This window comes from Hippocampus comes, unplaced genomic scaffold (genome assembly GCF_001891065.2).
Source record: "Hippocampus comes isolate QL1 unplaced genomic scaffold, H_comes_QL1_v1.1 scaffold786, whole genome shotgun sequence".
NCBI classification, from domain to species: Eukaryota; Metazoa; Chordata; class Actinopteri; order Syngnathiformes; family Syngnathidae; genus Hippocampus; species Hippocampus comes.
Window position 1 is genome coordinate 102184 of NW_017805375.1, and position 8828 is coordinate 111011.

Here is an 8828-nt window from a genome sequence, read left to right on the forward strand (position 1 = left end):
CTTCCTTCCATCCGTCCACCATTTCTCTCACCAATCCATCCATCCATCCGTCCATCCATCCATCCACCCTTTGGCTGGGATAGGCTCCAGCTGAGCGATGACCGCAATGAGGGCAAGCGCCGTTGAAAGCGGATGGGTGGATTTCTTTGAAGGGCAGTCGCCGGTCAAATAACAAGAAGTCATTAGAGAGTCAGTGATGAGCAATTGCTGAAAAGTAGGAGTCCGTGATCGTCAAAATTGGATTTAGAGGACATTTAGGAAATTGACGCAGTAAATACTGTTGGGCTGCACCCTGTTGCAATTATTCCGAAAGCACACAGCGCACCTCCACCCACATGGCACTCAGCTTTGCTTTGATGGGAAGAAGCCCAAGGAATGCACGTCGCAAGTCCACATTTTAGGACAATATTTTATGCTTGTTGACACTGTCCAGTAAAGTTGAGTATACTGTGTTATACGCTGAAAAAAGTACTTAAAACTACAATTTCCTTCAGCAAAACCAAAACACAGCAAAGGTCATTGGTGTTAGAAAAAACCTGGAGTCACCTCTTTCGAAACCAGGGGCCAGACCAAGTCCGAAATTTTGGGTTGCTGATAGACTCGGACTTGACTTCCAGCAATCATATCAAATCAATCATGACAACAGCCTTTTTCCAGAATTCAGCTGAAGAAAAGATTTTAAAATTCTGCTACTGGTCTACAAATGATACGTGTTAGTTTAACACATTTTAATCACGTGCAGCCTATGTACATGTTGAAATTCACTAAATTAAAAAATGTGTTCATTGTACACTGTGGAAAAAAATCAATAATAATAATTAATAATTAATGTGGTAATGTAATCATTTCTGATGCACTTTCTGGACTGAATTTCATGTCATTGTGTCAGACCACCAACGTGACGTCATGCCAACTGCCAATCAAAGTGATCTTCAAGCCAGGCCCGGCCCACCGCGAAAATGCGCTCGGCGTGCTGGACTGACAACTGATTGCAAGAAGAAGAAGAAGACGACGACGACGAAGAAGAAGTCGAAGAAGTGCAAACCTGCCGGCCGGCGGACTAACTGACTGACTCTCACTCCGTTGCATCGGAATGCTCTTGGAAAGCAGCAGACGAGCACTTGAAGGTGCAGGCTGAGGTAACGGGTCGTTTCTATCCTTGGGGAAGAAAAGTGGTGTCGTAATTGAGATGTCACAGCAGTTGTTTTATGTGAGGCCCAGCTGCCAATCAAAGTGATCTTCAAGCCATGCCCGGCCCACCGCGAAAATGCCCTCAGCGTGTTGACTGACAACTGATTGCAAGAAGAAGAAGAAGACGACGACGACGAAGAAGAAGTCGAAGAAGTGCAAACCGACCGGCCGGCGGACGAACATGCCAACTGCCAATCAAAGTGATCTTCAAGCCAGGCCCGGCCCACCGCGAAAATGCGCTCGGCGTGCTGGACTGACAACTGATTGCAAGAAGAAGAAGAAGACGACGACGACGAAGAAGAAGTCGAAGAAGTGCAAACCTGCCGGCCGGGGGGCCAAGACTGACTCTCACTCCGTTGCATCGGAATGCTCTTGGAAAGCAGCAGACGAGCACTTGAAGGTGCAGGCTGAGGTAACGGGTCGTTTCTATCCTTGGGGAAGAAAAGTGGTGTCGTAATTGAGATGTCACAGCAGTTGTTTTATGTGAGGCAACAAAAGTACGAACACTTGTGGGTTCTTGGGAGCTATGCTTGGGTAGTTTACGTGGTGTCTGTTACTGGAGTGTTTGTTTTTCGGAGGACTTTTAGTTCTACGGCTACTTTTAGCTTACTCCCTCTCCACATTTAGAAACAGATCGTTACTTTGTCAAAATAGGCTCGTCACGTTGTTAACGACACGCGGATGTTGGACACATAAAAAAATCAACCGCGGTACATTTGTTCAATTATCATCTTCAATAATCAATTGATCATGAATTGTTACTCGTTTCTGCTGTTAACAACAGCTGTAGAATTGTACTTTTACGTAAGTAGGATTTGAAAGAGTTTTCTTTTTCTACTTTGACCAAATCTGCACTTTGACTGAAAGTTACAGGGTGTAAGTAAGTACTTGAGCCACTTTTGTTTTTTTTAGGCTAAGCTCCCTGTTTTGTGTGTTTCCCCACAGAGGACCGCGGCCGTGTTCCAAAAGTGCAGCTCTGCTCTCTCCTGACGTCACTGGAGCAAAAGAATTCCCTCTTCAGCCTTTGAGCTATGCCGAGCAGCTGGTGGCCTCGCGGACGGTGCAGGACAACCGCACAAGCTGCAGCAACAACACAAGCGGCCTTTCCCTCCTCTCCAACAAGAGAAAAGCCTTGCTGGGTCCAAACCACTGGAGAGGTGAGATTATTATTAATTTTTTTTTTTAAACCCTACTTTTAACTGGTCCTTCTGTGATGTACTCCCCCCCATACTTGGATATATAAAGGTCTGATTTCAGAAATGACTGTTAGTGACCTCAAAGTGGGCCTGGGATTAATCGATTTCTGTAGTTCAAAGTCCGGCCTGTTGAAGCGCACTACTTCCACCAACAACATGGTTGTGAACCCATTGAGCAATTTGTTGACTCTACTTCCTGTTTTGTGACAATTTTAGAAAAGGAACCTGGGACGTGATATCATTCACCGCCATACAGTTTCAAAGTAAACTGACTGAGAGCATTTTGACTGATCTTTCAAGACCCAACGACTATCTATTGTCTTCTGTGTTGATAGAGACACCAAACCTACCGAAAGAGTCGAATCTCTTCTTTCACCAGAAATAAAAACGTATGTTTCTAGCCAACATCAAACAATTAGTGACTAAGCGATGTGTTTTTTTTCTTTTTTTTTGCTTTTGTGACACTCCAAACTACAAAAATTTAAAAATGTGACTGAGGAATAGCTTTTGATGTCCTAATAATAATCTAACAGGATTTACTAGAGAGGCACAATAACTGTGTTTTTTTTCCCACCGATACAGATCACTAATAACTATCATGATAACAATAGGCATGTCCACGGATTTCGTGTGGATCTGTGAACCTCATGTCAGTGGTGGTTACTTTTTAACTTTCCAGAAGTTGCTCACCGGTTCATTTCAGCCCATGCGAGTTGGCCTTTTGATGGGTAAAATACGGAAATCTTACAACCTACTCCCTTGACATCACTTGCAAGGTTATTTCAATGAACGAAAGCTAACACAAGAACTAAAACTAAAATTGCAACATTTCTGTAATGGAATGAAATTCTTTAAAAAAAAAAAAAAAAAAAAAAAAGAATTTCATTTTAGTGGATAAAATTTTTTAAAAAAAAAAAAAAAAAAAAAACAGCATTTCACATTTACAAAACTAACTATAGTTATAGTGAAAATGTAGTTTGTTTTTGGTTTATGTTTATTAATTTAATGCCAGATTATTATTATTGTTATTTTTTTTCTTAACTCGTTTATTCCAGCTGCAGCTGTTGTGACGGCACTGTATAAATAAAGTATTGTATTGTGGTCTTGCAGTACGGCCGTTCATTGGAAGAAGGAATGTCGAACTTTACCGCTTGCTGTCTCGAAGCGAAATCATCGAACAGCAGCCAGTAAAAAAAAGTGCCACCAGATGACGTCACTCCTCCGTGACCGCTGTGTTTGGGTGGAATTGTTTCCCTGATTTCGTCACTTAATTCAGCCCGAAACGCGATGCGAGGTAACTAGTGCTCTCCTTTTTTGGTTTATGTATGGGGGGGAAAAAATATATGTGTGAAAACACAAAATGCTCCAACCGGGTTTAATACTTCTCAACAGGAATTCAAGCCGCAAAGACACTTACTGTGATTTAAAAAAAAAAAAAAAAAGAAAAAAAAAAAAATAAAACAAGAGGATTTTTGAATGAACTAAAACTAATAAAATTGAACACACCCTCTCTGAAAACTAACTGAAGGTAACTTCACAAAATCAAAACAAAATAGGAACGAAAATGCCAAAAGTATTTGACCGTGGTCACTTCATTTATTAGCAAAAGAAAACCCCGTGTCTAAAGGGAATGCGAAATTCCCATACACAGTAAACCCTACTTTTAACTGGTCCTTCTGTGATGTACTCCCCCCCATACTTGGATATATAAAGGTCTGATTTCAGAAATGACTGTTAGTGACCTCAAAGTGGGCCTGGGATTAATCGATTTCTGTAGTTCAAAGTCCGGCCTGTTGAAGCGCACTACTTCCACCAACAACATGGTTGTGAACCCATTGAGCAATTTGTTGACTCTACTTCCTGTTTTGTGACAATTTTAGAAAAGGAACCTGGGACGTGATATCATTCACCGCCATACAGTTTCAAAGTAAACTGACTGAGAGCATTTTGACTGATCTTTCAAGACCCAACGACTATCTATTGTCTTCTGTGTTGATAGAGACACCAAACCTACCGAAAGAGTCGAATCTCTTCTTTCACCAGAAATAAAAACGTATGTTTCTAGCCAACATCAAACAATTAGTGACTAAGCGATGTGTTTTTTTTCTTTTTTTTTGCTTTTGTGACACTCCAAACTACAAAAATTTAAAAATGTGACTGAGGAATAGCTTTTGATGTCCTAATAATAATCTAACAGGATTTACTAGAGAGGCACAATAACTGTGTTTTTTTTCCCACCGATACAGATCACTAATAACTATCATGATAACAATAGGCATGTCCACGGATTTCGTGTGGATCTGTGAACCTCATGTCAGTGGTGGTTACTTTTTAACTTTCCAGAAGTTGCTCACCGGTTCATTTCAGCCCATGCGAGTTGGCCTTTTGATGGGTAAAATACGGAAATCTTACAACCTACTCCCTTGACATCACTTGCAAGGTTATTTCAATGAACGAAAGCTAACACAAGAACTAAAACTAAAATTGCAACATTTCTGTAATGGAATGAAATTCTTTAAAAAAAAAAAAAAAAAAAAAACAGCATTTCACATTTACAAAACTAACTATAGTTATAGTGAAAATGTAGTTTGTTTTTGGTTTATGTTTATTAATTTAATGCCAGATTATTATTATTGTTATTTTTTTTCTTAACTCGTTTATTCCAGCTGCAGCTGTTGTGACGGCACTGTATAAATAAAGTATTGTATTGTGGTCTTGCAGTACGGCCGTTCATTGGAAGAAGGAATGTCGAACTTTACCGCTTGCTGTCTCGAAGCGAAATCATCGAACAGCAGCCAGTAAAAAAAAGTGCCACCAGATGACGTCACTCCTCCGTGACCGCTGTGTTTGGGTGGAATTGTTTCCCTGATTTCGTCACTTAATTCAGCCCGAAACGCGATGCGAGGTAACTAGTGCTCTCCTTTTTTGGTTTATGTATGGGGGGGAAAAAATATATGTGTGAAAACACAAAATGGGAGCTGCAGCGTCAGTCTGGTTGAGCCAACCGCATTGTCAGAGATGGCTTCCTGATAAGTGGCGGAGGGTCAAGAGTTCGGCAAAGTCGTTGATGTGGGATCCGGGGATCTGCACGCTGATGAACAAAATAATAGGTCAGCTTGCTAATTTCTCCATTGTGAGACAATAAAGGTTTTCTTATCTTAATGAAGTGCTGCATTCATGAGTGAAAAAAACAAGATCTTTTGCTCTGTATCGGGGCTCAATTTTCTTTTCAGATTCTGGGCTGCTGATTAGCCGCGAGCCTCTCTTGCTCTGCCTCAGTCGCCACGGGAAAGAAAGTTGTACTACTTGCCGTTGGCATGGAGGAGGTAGGGTGGGCAGTGGTTCACCTGCATGTTTTTTTTTTTTTTAGCCAATCAACCGACGGGATAATCAATGGACTAATTGGTTCTAAAAGTATCTGAGAGCTGCAGCCCCGATGACAAAACTGCACCACGTGTCCCCTTTTTATCTTCCAATCCGACAGGCTCCCACATATTCATATCTCCGGTGGTCTCTCATTACTTCAAGGTGGTCCCGTCTGATAAATGACATCCCAGATCACATCATGTCCTCAGACTACAAAGTTGACGTCTTCTCTAATCGCAAGCGCAAATGAAATATCGGCCGCGTGACGTCCTCCAGACCGTCGGATGCCGACAGCAGATTGATGCCATGTCCCGTGGTCACGGTCCGACTCGCACTTTGCCGGAGCCGACAAGCAGCGCGGCGTCTTGCGTCACGACGTGTCCGTTCGACCGCAAAGTGTCAGTTCCTTCCGCCCTCGCAGCGGCGCCTTTACTCATTCCCCTTTAACACGCGCATCGACTCCTTGAGTTAGTCACGCCTGATGGAGATGGTCAAAACTCAGTTACTTGATCGCCCTTTTTAAAAATTTTTTGTTTGATACTTAAGTCGACGTTGTGCAAAATTAGGATGATAAAATCATACATACCTCGGCTAATAGCCGAGAACGTGTCAGCGGGAAATTCACGGCTGCTGCCGGCTGAATTATTCAGAGTCAATTAGAGCAGAGAACCCGGGGGCTGTCGACATGGCACAAGTGCTTTTTCAATCATTCATGTCATGAGTTATGCAAAAGGAGGCGTTTTCTTAATTGCTGTTTACTGCTAACTATTTCACCGCGCGTTATTTTCACGCCGCCGCGACGGCTTCCGAAGAGGGGGGGGGGGGACACATTTTCAAACGCTTGTCGAGCTCATCCGGTGCAAACTTTTTATTTTATGCACAAAAGTGTAGGAGCGATTTACTTGTTGAACTTTTTGTTACAATTATAAAACAAAGATGTCTATTGTCCAAGATTAAAACAAAAAAAAACTAAAACAAGAGGATTTTTGAATGAACTAAAACTAATAAAATTGAACACACCCTCTCTGAAAACTAACTGAAGGTAACTTCACAAAATCAAAACAAAATAGGAACGAAAATGCCAAAAGTATTTGACCGTGGTCACTTCATTTATTAGCAAAAGAAAACCCCGTGTCTAAAGGGAATGCGAAATTCCCATACACAGGATGGAACGTTTCAAGATCCGGATAGAAAACCAACTCAGGTCTCATTTTTACACCGCAAATGCCGCCCACGTGCGGCCGCACATATTGCGCATGCTCGAAAGCAGCGCTTCTGCCGGCAGCCCGAAAATACATCAAGGTGAATCCTCTTTTTGAAATGTTCCTTTTGAGAAGGACGTTCACGCAGTGTCTCATGATCGCGGCGCTTTGTTTTACATTCTTTGCATTGATGTCGATCATAAGAAAACGTTGGCGCACGCGGGGGTGGGGGGGGGGCGCTCTCCCTCATCACCCAATTACATCTCCTTTCATTAAATATGAAGTTGACGAGATGAAAGGAAGGAAGGCGGTTATTGGCCCGACCCGGCGGAGCAGTAAAACGCAGACGAGCAAGATTCAACGCAGCCAAATGGACGTCCAGCATTTAATGGGCAACTCTCCAGAATCTCTCAGGCTCGACTGATGCGATTTGAGGCTTGATGAATCCTTGTGTTGATCCAATGAGCCCGCGGCCGCGAAGCATTCTCTCCGCCACTCGGCTTCCTATAGTCGGCCGTAACCCGCCGCTCCGACAATAACCCTTCTTTTTTGGATGGGCTGCGGCCCGCCCTCGCCCGGGCCCTTGTCCTGACTTTGAACCCGATTCCAAAAACTCATTTAGCAAGTGTTGGAAGAGTTGGCGCTTTGGAAAGGCATCCTTGTTTGTGGACATGTTGTGGATGTCACGCTAATGGTTACTAATGGAGTCTATTAATGGCGCCTTCTTGCTTGTTGTGAAAGGACCACGCTGTGCTCGGACACGCTTAACCGCCACCATTGTGGGAAGTATGAGCGGCCACATTCCCATTTTATCTCTTTCATGACCTCCCAGCTGATCTCGGGCCGATGTACTGTATGGACGCCCGTTGGCCTGCATCAGCAAACTCGCACTTGGGCCCTCGGTCGGACCAGGGCTGGAATCGTTTGATATTTTCATTATTTCCTTTTGACTTTTGTTTTTCCAAATTCGGGTCCTCTGATTTCGTTTTGAAAATGGGTTTGTCTGTTTTTATTTTTTTTGAGAATGTTTTTTTTTTCTTTTTTTTTTCAGGTTCGTTTTAATGCTGCTTTTAGTTTTTCATGTATGGAGTATTTGTTAAGTGCAGGATTAAAAAAAAGAAAAAAAAAGCCCAGAATAAGTATTGTGCAATAAAGTGTAGTAGACTACAATTTCCAAACGACTGTTTGACCTTTTTTCGTACGGCCGTACAGTAATAAGCTCATGCCTGAAACTCCCTGACAAAGAAAATGAAGGACATTTCCACTTTAAGTACTTTAATAAGGTAATTTTCAGTAGTTATAATTAAAAAAAAAAACTGACTGTTTTTTTATTTTATTTTGTTTCCAAAAATGTTTTCAATATTAGTTTTGTTCCTTGTTTTGTTAGCTTCCCTTAACAACCTTGCCTCTGACCCACTTTCTCACGGCGATACCTTTTGGTCTGTCCTCTCCGCCCTGGAAATCTTTGATCTGCCCATTTCTGTAAACGTTTCTGTTGGTTTGCCGTTGAGAATTTTGACCAATTTTGACTGGGCGGAAACAAAATCATGCGAGAGCCAAAAGGGTAAGGGAGCTGCAGCGTCAGTCTGGTTGAGCCAACCGCATTGTCAGAGATGGCTTCCTGATAAGTGGCGGAGGGTCAAGAGTTCGGCAAAGTCGTTGATGTGGGATCCGGGGATCTGCACGCTGATGAACAAAATAATAGGTCAGCTTGCTAATTTCTCCATTGTGAGACAATAAAGGTTTTCTTATCTTAATGAAGTGCTGCATTCATGAGTGAAAAAAACAAGATCTTTTGCTCTGTATCGGGGCTCAATTTTCTTTTCAGATTCTGGGCTGCTGATTAGCCGCGAGCCTCTCTTGCTCTGCCTAA

The 8828-nt window shown here is 42.5% G+C and overlaps 1 protein-coding gene across 5 annotated transcripts in view; it reads left to right on the forward strand.

The window, feature by feature from the left end:
• Positions 1-1004: 1004 nt before the first annotated feature.
• Positions 1005-8828, forward strand: part of LOC109517114 (histone deacetylase 4-like) — a 79006-nt gene continuing 71182 nt past the window's right edge. For 3 of the 5 annotated variants that reach the window (XM_019872067.1, XM_019872070.1, XM_019872071.1), the window contains exons 1-2: positions 1530-1603; positions 2137-2348. The gene's annotated coding sequence lies outside the window, so the exon portion shown is untranslated. Of the gene's footprint in view, positions 1140-1529; positions 1675-2136; positions 2349-8828 lie in introns of those variants that run through there. The other 2 variants (XM_019872069.1, XM_019872068.1) reach the window with 2 other exon arrangements.